The sequence below is a fragment of the Hyaena hyaena genome, unplaced genomic scaffold (genome assembly GCF_003009895.1).
Source record: "Hyaena hyaena isolate Hyena2069 unplaced genomic scaffold, ASM300989v1 scaffold_131, whole genome shotgun sequence".
In the NCBI taxonomy this organism is placed as follows: Eukaryota; Metazoa; Chordata; class Mammalia; order Carnivora; family Hyaenidae; genus Hyaena; species Hyaena hyaena.
The window spans coordinates 2,198,434-2,211,836 of NW_024080761.1; positions in this window are offsets into that span (position 1 = coordinate 2,198,434).

The following is a 13,403-nucleotide window of genomic DNA, read 5'->3' on the forward strand; positions in this document are numbered from 1 at the left end:
ACATTGGGCTCTGCACTGAGCACGGAGCCTGCTTAACATTTTCTCTCTCTCTCTCTCTCTCTCTCCCCCCTAACTCCTTTCCCCCACTTGTGCTCTCTCTGTCTTTAGAATAAAAAAAAAATCAACAGTGACAGATTTGTTGTAAATAATTAACTCGGTCCTCAAAACAGAGAGCTGAAAGAAGGGAAAAATGTGCTGTTTGATAAGAGGCTTTCTTCTAAGGATTACTCTAAGTGAGGAAATCAGCCCTCTGAACTGGAACTCATTTCCTTTCCTTCCAGAAAAGGTAGCTAAAAAGACACCCAAGGTGCCATTTGAATTTACGAGGCCCAGGGCAAAAACAAAGGCACAACTTCCTCCATTCTTGAGGAGAGAGGTTGTTTCTAGGGTCTTGAAAGGCTGGAGAGAAAGAAGAGCCCCATTCTTGCAGAAGCCTTAGTTTAGAAGGAGCTTCATTTGTACATCCTGTTTCCAGATCTACATTTCCTGCAGTAAAGTACTTCATCATATCATACACAATGGAGTATTACTCGGCAATCATAAAGAATGAAATTGGGGCTCCTGGGTGGCTCAGTCGGTGAAGCGTCTGACTTCAGCTCAGGTCATAATCTCACGGTTCATGGGTTTGAGCCCCGCGTCGGGCTCTGTGCTGACAGCTCAGAGCCTGGAGCCTGCTTCAGATTCTGTGTCCTCCTCTCTCTCTTTCAATCTCTCTCTTTCAAAAATAAATAAGCTTTAAAAAACACTTTTTTAAAGAAAAAATCTTGTCATTTGCAACAACATGGATGGAACTAGAGTGAGTTGTGCTAAGTGAAATTAGTCAGAGAAAGACAAATGTCATATGTTTTCACTCTGGTGTATAATTTAAGATATAAAACAGATGAACATAAGGGAAGAGAAGCGAAAATAATATAAAAACAGGGAAGGGAACAAACCATAAAAGACTCTTAAATATAGAGAACAAACTGAGGGTTGCTGGAGAGGGTTGTGGGTGGGGGGATGGGCTACATGGGCAAGGGGCATTGAGGAGGACACTTGTTGGGATGAGCACTGGGTGGTATATGTAGGGATTCTAGTCCTGAAATCATTATTGCACTCTATGCAAACTCACTTGGATATAAATTTAAAAATTAATTAAAGGGACACCTGAGTGTCTCAATCGGTTAAGCGACCAACTTTGGCTCAGGTCACGATCTCACGGTTTGTGAGTTCAAGCCCTGCATCGGGCTCTGTGCTGACAGCTCAGAACCCAGAGCTGGCTTCTGATTCTGTGTCCCCCTCTCTCTCTGCTTCTCCCCTGCTCATTCTCTGTCTTTCTCTCTCAAAAATAAATATACATTTACAGGGCGCCTGGGTGGCTTAGTCGGTTGAGCGTCCGACTTTCGCTTAGGTCATGATCTCGCGGTTCGTGGGTTCGAGCCCTGCGTCGCGGGCTCTGTGCTGACTGCCAGCTCAGAGCCTGGAGCCTGCTTCAGTCTGTGACTCCCTCTCTCTCTGACCCTCCCCTGCTCACACTGTCTCTCTCTCTCTCCTAGAAATAAATAAAACATTAAAAAATTTAAAAAAAATAAATATACATTTAAAAAAATTTTTTAATGGAAAATGAAAATTAATTAATTTTTTAAAAAGAACTTCATCGTAACCTTGCGTGTTTGTTCCTGTGGATGCTGATTAGCAGAGTAACTGGCCTAACAAAGGAATGACCAGAATCCATTATATGCATTATTTAGCATAATCAACACTGGTTTTCCACAGAAGGGGAGACTCTCACAAAAGACAGCGTCCCATCTACATTTTGCTTCATTGCAGTCTTTGGGGGTGGGGACATCGGAGGGAGGTGGGGGAAGAAGATGGAACTACTGGCCCGTAGAAGACTTGGAGATTCTGACTTGTCTTTATCTCTGTTACATTCCAGCTCTCTGGCTCCTGGAGCTACGTATAACTAGCAATGGCAGTGGATATGCTGGTATTTCTTCTTCAAGCTACTTGAAATGATGTATGACAATCTATCGCCAGGGCCAGCGTGGGGGAATTAAAAAAAAAAAAAAAAAAAGCTTCAGAACCAAACAAATCCAGGTTTAAATCCTCACTTTACCATTTAGCATCCATGTGACTTTTAAGTTTTTATTTAAATTCCAATTAAATAAATTCCAGTTAACATACTGGAATTTAAATAACATAACATCAGGTTTGGGTGTACAAGAGAGATTCAACACTTCCATACAACACCGGTGTTCATCATGGTAAGTGTACTCTTAACCCCATCACCCATTTTACCCATCCCTCCCCACCTCCCCTCTGGTCACCATCAGTTTATTCTCTTTTCTTTTTTTTTTTTTAATTTTTTTTTAATGTTTTTATTTATTTCTAGGAGAGAGAGAGAGACAGCGTGAGCAGGGGAGGGTCAGAGAGAGAGGGAGTCATAGACTGAAACAGGCTCCAGGCTCTGAGCTGGCAGTCAGCACAGAGCCCGACGCGGGGCTCGAACCCACGAACCGCGAGATCATGACCTAAGCGAAAGTCGGACGCTCAACCGACTAAGCCACCCAGGCGCCCCTTCATCAGTTTATTCTCTATAGTTAAGAATCCATCTCTTGGTTTGCCTCTCTCGCTCTTTTTTTTTCTCCTGTGCTCATTGGTTTTGTTTCTTAAATTCCACATATGCATCAAATCACATGGTATTTGTCTTTCTCTTATTTCACTTAGCATTCTACTCTGTAGTTCTGTCCATGTCATTGCAAACGGCAAGATGTCATTCTTTTTGATGACTGAGTAATATTCGATTGTTGATACATACCACTAGCCGTGACATTGACCAAGCCAATTAATGTCTTTGAACCTCAGTTTGTCATTTCTCATAGGGAGACAACACTGCTGACCTCAGAGGTTAGCTGAAAGATTAAAAAAGGTAATACTTGAGGGGCGCCTGGGTGGCTTAGTCGGTTAAGCGTCCGACTTTCGCTTGGGTCATGATCTCGCGGTTCGTGGGTTCGAGCCCCGCGTCGGGCTCTGTGCTGACTGCCAGCTCAGAGCTTGGAGCCTGTTTCATTCTGTGACTCCCTCTCTCTCTAATCCTCCCCTGCTCACGCTGTCTCTCTCTCTTAGAAATAAATAAAAAACATTAAAAAAAAAAAAAAGGTAATACTTGTGAAGCACATAGAGCAATGCCCGGTGTACAGGAAAGCCCTGGTGACTGGTAGTGGTTATTTACCATGAATTCTCACCTGCCTCAACTTCTTGGAGCATTGGACTGTTGACCTCTTTCCTCCCTGCTGCTCTCCTCGTCCCTTCCTTCATTAACCTCATCAGTATTCAATAAAGGAGGCAGGATTGACAGCGATTCAGAGACCTCTCTGCCCACTGTGGTTTTTCAAATCAAGGTCTTGAGTTTCAAAACTTTGGGTCTCAAGTCTAAGATCCAGAGTGTTTACTCAGAATCCAGGCTCAAGGACAGATCTCTCTTGTGTGTCCGGAGTGTATACAGTGTATCTTTGTTTGAGCTCTGCTGCAAGACCATATCAGAGCATGTTTCCAAGTTTGTCCCTGTTTCTAGCTCTCCTGTGCCCCATGGATGACTTCAGGGGCTTCTTTACTGTTGCCCAAAACTTTCCAGAAGTTGCTCTTTCTCTCAATGCGTCATTTCATTTGTCTTCTTTCCCAGGAACCAACCGCTGCTGTCTTCACGTCAGGTCATGTTTTCCTCCCTCCTAGCATGGCTTTCTCTAACGACCCTCCTCACCACCCCCCTACACAGGCCACTTTAAGTTTCCTGTGGACCGAAGTCTAAGGTGCTTGGGGGACATAGTAAGAGAGGAACTGCCCAAGGGGGCTCTTGTCCCTGAAATGCTTATCGCTTCTTCAGGAAAATGGAAAGGAAGCATTTTTAAATGAACTTCCAAAGACCCTTAAGAAATGTTTGCTAAATAAATCAAACCTTGATTAAGCATGTACTATGAACAGTTCAACTCTGAACTAACCAACTGTATTAGGATAAATTAGGTTATGATGTAGTAACAAAAAACAAACACAAAAACAAAAAGACTCTTGATGGCTTATAAGGCAGCAGGTTGGCCGGAGACCCTGCTCTACGACTCACTTGGGAACCCAAAATGGTTGACAGCCACTCGGTTGTTGCTGATCACCATGGTAGAGGAAAAAGAGAGCTCGGGTGGGTCTTGAACTGGCCTTTACATGCCCTGACTTTGGAAGCAATGTGTAGGACGGAACTCACTGGCTACAAGAGGGACATGGCCCCATTCAACCACAAGAGGGCCAAGAAGGGCAATCCTACCCCAGGCTTAGAACGCAGAAAGCAGGAAGTATTGGAATAGTGTCAACAACCTCCACCTACATCGTCACAGTGGTTGGGAGGGATGGCCACACAAATAAAAGCAATAAAAGCATGGGACAATCAACAAAGGCCTGGGAGGTCAGCAAAGTTTCACGGAAGATGTTCTCAGAGCCTTGAAGGAAGGCAAGTTTCAGAGAAATGGCAGACAGGAGGGTGTTGAGAGGGTCTTCCAGGTAATGGAGCAATGTGGACAAAGCAATGGTGGCTGCCATGCTTGAGAGCCATTTGGAAACAATGAAAATATTGCCTGGCTATAGCTGGGAGTTCATGCACTATAATGTAGCAGAATTGACTAGACATAAGATCTTTAACTTCTTGAATGCAAATATAAGAAACTTAGACTTGGTTCTGGGGTCAAAATCAGAAAATCAAGGGAGACTAAGAAGGTAGGGATCTGGTCCCTCCCTTCTCTCTTCCCATTTTAACATGAGCATCTTTCTGGCCAACAGACACATGAAACGATGCTCAGCATCCCTCCTCATCAGGGAAATACAAATCAAAACCACACTGAGATACCACCTCACGCCAGTCAGAGTGGCTAAAATGAGCAAATCAGAGGGGCGCCTGGGTGGCTTAGTCGGTTAAGCGTCCGACTTTCGCTTAGGTCATGATCTCGCGGTTCGTGGGTTCGAGCCCCGCGTCGGGCTCTGTGCTGACTGCCAGCTCAGAGCCTGGAGCTTGTTTCAGAGTCTGTGACTCCCTCTCTCTCTGACCCTCCCCTGCTCATGCTGTCTCTCTCTCTCCTAGAAATAAATAAAACATTTAAAAAAATAAAATAAAATGAGCAAATCAGAGAACTCTAGATGCTGGCGAGGATGTGGAGAAACGGGCACCCTCCTACACTGTTGGTGGGAATGTAAACTGGTGCAGCCCCTCTGGAAAACAGTGTGGAGGTTCCTCAGGAAACTAACAATAGAACTCCCCTATGACCCAGCAATAGCACTGCTAGGAATTTACCCAAGGGATACAGAAATGCTGAGGCATAGGAGCACATGTACCCCAATGTTCATAGCAGCACTCTCCACAATAGCTAAAACATGGAAAGAGCCTAAGTGTCCATCAACAGATGAATGGATCAAGAAGATGTGGTTTATCTATATGATGGAATACTACATGGCAATGAGAAAGAATGAAATCTGGCCATGTGTAGCAACATGGATGGACCTTGAGGGTGTTATGCTGAGCGAAATAAGTCAGGCAGAGAAGGACAAATATCATATGTTTGCACGTATAGGAGGATTAGGAGGAACTTAACGGAGGACCAAGGGGGAGAAGAAGGGGGGAAATGGTGGGGGAAAGGGAGAGAGGCAAACCATGAGAGACTCTTGAATGCTGACAAAAACTGAGGACTGATGGATGTGGGGGGAGGGGGGGATGGGCATAGAGGAGGACACTTATGGGGATGAGCACTGAATGTTATGTGGAAACTAATTTGACAATAAACTATTTGTAAAAAAAAAAAAAAAGATTAACATGAGCATCTTTCTTTTGATCTGTTTGATACATTGAGTTCCATTTAAGCTTTGTTTTTAAAAAGTTTGCTGCTAGATCCCCTGGATGGCTCCGTTGGTTAAGCATCCAACTCTTGACTTTGGTTCAGGTCATGATCTCCTGGTTTCTGAAATTGAACCCCGTGTGGGGCTCTGCACTGACAGTGCGGAGCCTGCTTGGGATCCTGCCTCTCTTCCTCTCTCTCTGTGCCTCCCCTGCTCACGTTCTCTCTATCAAAATAAATAAAGAAAACTGCTTTAAAAAGAGGTCTGAAAACCCCTGGTGTCCACAGTGTGGAGTCTTTTTTTTTAAGTTTTTGAGCATAGATTCTTAGAATTCAGAACGTAATTCGTATGTTACGTTATTGAAAGCAAAAGTTCACTTTAAGCAGCCCTCCCCTTTTCTTTTAAAACACTTTCAGTGATGGAAAAATTAGTACATGTCAAGATAGCATTATCCCATCCTTGGACTCCTGTCATTTTAGAAGGCCATTTCTATTGAACCAGAATTTACATTCCTGTAACATTTACCCATCATCCTGATTTCTCCCCTCCAACGGCTACAGAGAACGAGTCCAAAACAAAACGAAAATACTCATGACCGCTCCTTTGAATTTTGACAACATATAAGCCACAGCCTAGCGAGAAACACAGCTTCCATGACAGCAGATACAAGAACACAAGGCCAGAAGATAACAGTCCTGCCGGGGGTGACGAGAAAGGAAGATCAGCCCCTGCTTGTGAAGACTTAACTTCAAAGGGAGAGAGAGCCAAGTACAATGAACCAAAAACACAATAATAGCTACTACTTAACAGCGTTCTTCCTCATGCGAGAAACTATTCTAAGTGATTTATATAGTAGTTTATTTCATCTTCCCTGCAACCCTGCAAGACAGGAATGACTATTCCCCTCCTTTTCCTGATGAGGAACTGAAGCAGAGGCAAGATTTGGGTCTCTGCATCAAAGGCTACAATGCACAAGGGGCTCTGGGGACCACGTGTTTGAGGTCAGTAGGATACTGTCTTGATGACCAAAGATCGCTTTGTCATATAGTTTGGGATCAGCAAGTGTGACACTTTCAGCTTTGTTGTTTCTCAGGATTGTTCTAGATAATCAGGATCTTTTGTGGCTCCACACAAATGTTAGGATTGTTTTTTTCTATTCCTATTTTTTAAAAAGTCATTGGAATCTTGATAGGGATTGCATGGAGTCCAGAGATGGCTTTGGGTAGTATGGACACACTTATAATACTAAGTCTTCTGATCCATGAACATGAGAATACCTTTCCATTTCTTTGTATTTTCTTCAGTTTCTTTTATCAAAGTCTTGTCATTTCATATGCAGATCTCTCACCTTCTTGGTTAAATGCCTTCTGAAGTATTTTATTGCTTTTGATGCTGTTGTAAATGGGATTTTTAAAATGTTTTTATTTATATTTTTGAGAGAGAGATAGAGCATGAGCAGGGGAAGGTCAGAGAGAGAGAAACACACAGAATCCGAAGCAGGCTCCAGGCTCTGAGCTGTCAGTACAGAACCCGACACGGAGCTGGAACCCATGAGCCATGAGATCATGACAGTAGCCGAAGTCAACACTTAACCGACTGAACCACCCAGGCGCCCCTAAATGGCATTGTTTGTATTTCTATCCTTTTCAGATAATTCATTGTTAGGGCACAGAAACATAACCGATTTTCGTATGTTGGTTTCACATCCTACAACTTTGCTAAATGTGTTGATTGGTTCTAAGCTTTTTGGTGGAGCCTTTATGATGTGTTGTCTATAAGATCGTGTCATCTGCAGAGAAAATTTCATTTCTTCCTTTCCAACTTGGATACCTTTCATTTCTTTTTCTTGCCAGATCGCTCTGGTGAAGACTTCTAGTACTATGTTAAATACAAGTAGTATGAGTGGGCACCTTTGCCTTGGTGCTGATCTTAGAGGGGAAGCCTGCAACCTTCCACAGCTGAGCATGGCACTGAGGTCAGGAGGTGGGGGTGCTGTTTCTGGCTGGACTCTATGGTGGAGTGGGGCTGCTGGCTGTGTTCTTCTCTTAGGCAAAGTTGCCAGCCAGGCTCTGGCCAGGAGGGGCCTCCAGATGTTGGGTGGCCCTGAGGCTGTGCTATGTGGTCAGAGGGTTTGCTTTTCAGACGCCCTTGTCACGTGGGGCTACAGCCTATGCGTGACAATTGGGTGGAGTCACAGGCTCGTTCAGCAACTGGGCAAGGCTGTAGGCTGGGTTAGGCTGTAGGGCAAGGAAGTGGGCCGGTCTCCACTTCTGGGAAGTACTGTAGGTAGGCTGGGTTACAGGGCCGCCCAGGGCCGCAGTTGAGGCTCTCTGGTCAGGTCGGGCCAGAGGCTATATAGATAACTGCTGGGTAGGGCTTCTCGCTTGGCTCCCTGCCCAAGCATGGCTGTAGGATGGGCTCTGCGGCTGCCTCCGGTCTCTGGCCAGGCTCCCGGTCAGCGGGACTGAAGGCTATCTATACTCAGCAGTTGGCAAGGGCTGTAAATGTGCCTCCCTGCCCTGAGCAGGCCATAGAATGTGCACCGCGGCCGGGCGGCTCATTGGCTGGGGAACTGGCAACCGAGCTCCCTAGCTGTTTGGACTCACTGGCTTGGCTCTGGACGGAAATGCTGGCTGGGATGTCCGCTCAGGTCTGCAGCAATTGGCAAGCGGAACGCAGCCCGAGAGCGTATATGGCTGGCTGTAAGCCCCGCCCCCTTCTCGTCTCTATCTGACTCACCGCTTCCCCTTCCCTCCCCGGTCGGTACTCAAGCCCTGCGTATTCTCCGAATGATCCCTGTGAGGCAAGACCCTAGCGAGCTCCTGCAGAAGCAGCCGGCAAGGCCCAGCTGGATGTCAACCTCAGGTTCTCTTTCTCCCATTGGAGAAATCATAGACCCCAGGTGTCCCCTCTTGATGCAGCAGTGTGGTGGCCTGGGGTGAAGGTGTACATCAGACTGTACGTTTTTTTTCTCCTTTCCTGAGGTCCAAGGGGTGCTTCAATCTCACCCCAAGTTCTCAAATCTCCACAGTACTCTCCCAGCTACGGACAGCTGCTAGTTGGTCTTTCTGTAAATGGGACTGAAGTTTAGAGCAACCCATGTCGCCACATTGATAACATCACCTTCCCCTCTTCCTTCCTGGAAGAACTTAGGAAATCAGGGGACCTTGATTTGATGGAAATCAGATTTCTACTATCTGGAGGAATGAAGGTTTACAAGTGATACAGACTGTGTGCTAAAAAACAAAGTCGGTTAAGCGTCTGACTCTCAGTTTCGGCTCTGGTCATGATCTCACGGTTAGTGAGTTTGAGCCCAGCGTCAGGCTCTGAGCTGCTGGTGCAGAGCCTGCTTGGGATTCTCTCTCTCCCTCTCTCTGCCCCTCCCCTGCTCTCTCTATCTCTCAAATAATTTTTTTTTAAGAAGCTAAAAAAATAAGAATAAAGTTGTGCTTCCTACACACACGGATGGAGAACGCCCATGGGGGTGAGAAAAGGGTCGATAGGAGGCAGGAGACAGGTATGTAGGGGGAAGGCGGAGAGGACTCAGTAGCCAGTAAGTGAATCACACAAGTACTCAGCCCCACAGTGAACACCCAGGTTTGAAATCAGAGCCAGAAGCACAGCCATATTTGGGAGGAGTCTTGGAGCCAAGTCTGAACCTGTGGGGCTGAAGCTGGTAAGATCCCCTCCTCTGGCCAGTTCTGGTTTCAGGGCCAGGGCAGGGCCAAGCTTTTAGCTGAGGGCAGCAGAAAGATATGAAGCCAAGCAGTGCCTGACAGTACCCTCCTTCTGGGTGAATACAGCCCATTAGAAAACACACACACCAGGGGCGCCTGGGTGGCCCAGTCGGTTAAGCGTCAGACTCTTGATTTTGGCTCAGGTCATGATCTCAAGGTTCATGAGTTTGAGCCCTGCATTGGGGCTCTGTGCTGGGCAGCCTTGGAACCAGCCTACGGCACTTCCCAGAGATGGAGACCAGCCCATATCCTTGACCCACAGCTTAGCCCAGCCTACAGCCATGCCCGGTTGCTGAACACAGCTGAAAATCTGCACAGCCCAGATCCCCTCCCCCATGTCACACTGACAGTCCTTCTCTTATCTGAGCAGAAAACTGGAGCTTTCTTATCTGAAGAGGCTAATACACAATCTCTGGATGGGGGGAGGTGACACGGTGCCATCTGAGAGCAGGCGGAGCATACTGAACACAAGAGAATTGAGTGAAGTTTTACCTATTTAATGTTAAGACTTGGCCTTCTTTCCCATCTCAGCTTTGAAGACAGCGACAGGCAGATTTATACATTTTGAGCAGGATTTTGGAAGACACTTTCCAGGGAAATCTGACCAATCCCAGAGGGAAAAACAAGCCCTGAAGATACAGACACTGTTTTCTTCTGTTTTGGCTGCTGTCACAAACTGCCATTGACTGGACAGCTTACACAATAAGCATTTATTCCTCCCAGTTCTGGATCCTGGGAAGTCCAAGATCAAGGCACCAGCATAGTCAGTGTCTGGTGAGGCCCTGCCTCCTGGTTTATTCATAGAATCTTCTCACTGTCTGCACATAGGGTGAGAGAGCTCTCTGGGGTACCTGCTTATAAAGACACTAATCCCATTCATGAGGGCTCTAAGCACCACCCAAAGGCCGCACCTCCTGACACCATCCCATTGGGGGTTGGGATTTCAGCATATGAATTTGAGAAGAACACAAACTTTCAGGTCATAAAGATTGTAGAGGATTCTTCCCAGAGAAATTTGACCAGTCCGAGAGAAAAAAAACCAAAACCTGGAGACAAAGGCACTGAGTGTTCTTTGATTAAATAAGCCAGTTGGTTGTGGCCATTCCAAATATAAGCAAATAACCAAGAACTACTAACCAGATGAGGAATGCCTCTAACATACAGAAAAAAAAGAAGAAGAAAGAGGAGGAGGAGAAGAAGAGGAGGAGGAGGAGGAGGAAGAGGAAGAAGAAGGAGAAGGAGAAGGAGAAGAAGAAAAGGGATGGGCAGCAAAGAAAAATAACAGCAACTAAAAAGAAGTAGATTATGCAGGAGGCAACATTATCAGAAAAATTATCAAAATAAGAGAAGCTATTAATACCATGAAACTAGAATAGGATTATTTTTAAAAAGAAAGAAAAGAGGGGGCACCTGGGTGGCTCAGTCGATTGAACATCCAACTTCAGCTCAGGTCATGATCTCACAGTTCGTGAGTTCGAGCCCACCCCCCGGCTCTGTATTCTCTCTCCCTCTCTCTCTGCCCCTTGCTCACTCAACTTCTCTCTCTCTCAAAGGTTAATTAATTAATTAATTTTTTTAAAAAAGAAAAAGGGGGTGCCTGAGTGTTTCAGTTGGTTAGGCGTCTGACTTCAGCTAGGTCATGATCTCGCGGTTTGTGAGTTCGAGCCCCAAGTCAGGCTCGGTGCTGACAGCTCGGAGCCTGGAGCCTGCTTCAGATTCTGTGTCTCCTTCTCTCTCTGCTCCTCCCCCACTTGCACTCCCTTTCTCTCAAAAAATAAACATTAAAAAAATAAAGAAAAAGAAAAAAGAATAAGAAAAAATTTAGTGAATAAAAGTACAGAGATAAATTTTCTAGAAATTAGATTAAGTGAGATAAAAGCAGTAGAGAAAATATAAGAAAATGAGAAAATTAGGGAGCCTCAGTGACTCAGTCATCTAAGCTTCTGACTTCGGCTCAGGTCATGATCTCACTGTTCGTGAGTTCGAGTCCTGCATTGGGTGAGCTTAAGCCCTGGTTCGGGTGAGCCCCACTTCTCTCTCAATCTCTCTCTCTGCCTTCCCACACTTGCACCCTCTCTCTCTCAGCTAAAAAAAGAAAGAAAATGAGAAGATTAATCAGGGAATCCCACATTTGAAAAATAAGCACTCTAGGAAAGAAAGAAAGAAAGAAAGAAAGAAAGAAAGAAAGAAAGAAAGAAAGAAAGAAAGAAAAGAAGGAAGGAAAGAAGGAGGGAAGAAAAGAGCTACAGAAATGGGGAACAGGAAACACAAAAGGCAGGAAATCATCAAAGAAATAAGTCAAGGGAAAAAAAGGTTCTAGAATTGAAGGACATGCACTTCCAGACTGATGGGGTCCACTGAGTGCTCATTAGAATTGATTAAAACAATCCTACAAAAAATTTATGTACATCATCATGGAATTTCAACACCCCGTCATACAGAGAAAATCTTGAAAGCTTTCAGAGAGAAAGAACTGTTTATAATACCGAGAAGAGCTTCAGAATGCTCTCAGATTTCTCCATGGCGACACTGGATGTTGAAAGGCAATGGAACGATGCCTTCAGAATGTTGAGAGGAAATCATTTCCGATATGGAAGGAGCAGCCAAACTACTAACCAAGTGTAAGGTTACTACATGGAGGTCCGACCTTTTCCAGACGCCATCAGGAGGAATTCGGCCAAAGGAAAGGAGCAGGTCAAGAAAGGCCGAGGATCCAGAAAGCAAGGCATTTATCTCAGGAGGGCATCAAAGCGAATCCCCAGAATGATGTAAACATAGACCCAGGAAGACAATAGGTGGAGGGACGCAATTTAGTCTGGAACACGTCCAAGCACCCAGGAACAAGGTCTCCAGGCAGAGAGAGCTTTTTCTTATTTTATCTGATTTTATAAATTTTATCTTATAAAATTGATAAGATACCTCATGATTCTGAACTTATTCAAAGGAGATAACAGACAGCTCAATTTGCATCTTTTGCATCAGGAGTTCAATGGGTAATACCTAAAACTGAAAGAAAAAAAGGAAATAACCGTAGTAAACAAGCATATTGTTTAGAGATATGGAGTGAAATCCAAAGGGACAACTAAAAGATATGAAAATAGTTTTCTTTGGAAAGCAAAAAATGGAGAAAAGGAGAGGTGAGGTGACTTATATGTTATTATAGCCTCTTATTCAAAGCTGAGTCCTAAAACTATGTTTGCTTTGGATGAAAATCTATACTAACTAGGGGCACCTGGGTGGTTCAGTCGGTTGAGCGTCCGACTTCAGTTCAGGTCATGATCTCATGTTTGGGGGTTCGGGCCCTGCTTCAGGCTCTGTGTTGACAGCTCAGAGCCTGGAGCCTGCTTCCAATTCTGTGTCTCCTTCTCTCTCTGCCCCTCTCCCGTTCATGCTCTGTCTCTCTCTGTCTCTCAATAATAAATAAATGGAAAAAAATTAATTAAAAAAATAAGTATAAAAAGCAAAATAATACACCTAGAGAGCAACAATGGATTAAGAATTAGCCCTGGGGAAGAATATAATTTTCAGTTTAACTCTTCAGCTTCTGTAAAATCCCAGAATATAGGGCCCCCTTGTAGCACTGTCTGCCCCAGCTTTCTATCTGAGAGGTTCAAATAAATACGATGTGCATTTCTGTTTATATTAGCAATGGTCCAAAAGGCACGGAGCTATTTCTGAGCCTGTATGCAGACCAGTATGTAATCCCAGCGTCTCCCCATGTTAGTTATGTGAATGGCATTGGGTAAATCACTTCACTAGTCTGATCCTCAGTTGTCCTATCCATAAAATAAAACCGATGACCGTAACTACCCCTCAGGC